The following is a 761-nucleotide window of genomic DNA, read 5'->3' as shown; positions in this document are numbered from 1 at the left end:
TGCGGAGTCTCCAGGCCAGGACCAGCAGACTGAAGGACAGCTTCATTGATCAGGCTGTCAGGAAGCTGAACTCCCTCCCGACCTTGCCCCCCCTCCCCTCTTTTGCCCCACGCACCACTGAACTCTGACCCTCTGACGAACTCTCCCACTCCCCCCTCCCTAATACACACACACACTGTCACTTTAATCAGTCTAAATAAGCTCTTTTGAACTACTAATCATTATATCTGCACTGTTGTTACTTCACTGGTTTGCACTCTATCTGCCATGTGCCTTGTGCTGCTTTATATCTTTTTTTACATTTTACCTTATTTGTATAGTTGTATTTTATATTTAATCTGTATCTATCTGTATTTATTTTCTACTGTTAGTGTTATCTGTATGCACCAAGGGTCTGAGAGTAACGCAATTTCAATTCTCTGTGTGTATGTGCTGTACATGTGGATGAATTGACAATAAAGCAGACTTGACTTGACTTGAAGTTGGATGTAATCCGTTTTTTAATTTACAGTTTATACATTTTTAATAATGTAATTTCTGATTTATTTCTTTTGAATTTGGAGTGAAATAAAACCCCCGGCATGTTCTTAACAGATTTTGTGGGATTCATCCATATATATCCTTGTGTCTGTGCCAATATAGTCAGTGTCTGTGCATGCCCATATACGACCAAAACGTTTTAACGCGTGCAGGACGCACGCATGGTATGGTATGGATGTGTGTGTGTGTGTGTGTGTGTGTGTGTGTGTGTGTGTGTGTGT

The 761-nt window shown here is 41.0% G+C and overlaps 1 protein-coding gene across 2 annotated transcripts in view; it reads left to right on the top strand.

The window, feature by feature from the left end:
* The window catches only part of dtx4a (deltex 4, E3 ubiquitin ligase a), a 26,013-nt gene that overhangs the window by 17,919 nt on the left and 7,333 nt on the right, over nt 1-761 (top strand). The gene's annotated exons all lie outside the window — the stretch shown is intronic.

Source organism: Sinocyclocheilus grahami, unplaced genomic scaffold (genome assembly GCF_001515645.1).
Source record: "Sinocyclocheilus grahami isolate Dianchi unplaced genomic scaffold, SAMN03320097.WGS_v1.1 scaffold240.1, whole genome shotgun sequence".
Taxonomy (NCBI): Eukaryota; Metazoa; Chordata; class Actinopteri; order Cypriniformes; family Cyprinidae; genus Sinocyclocheilus; species Sinocyclocheilus grahami.
This window is presented reverse-complemented; position numbering and strand designations above follow the sequence as displayed.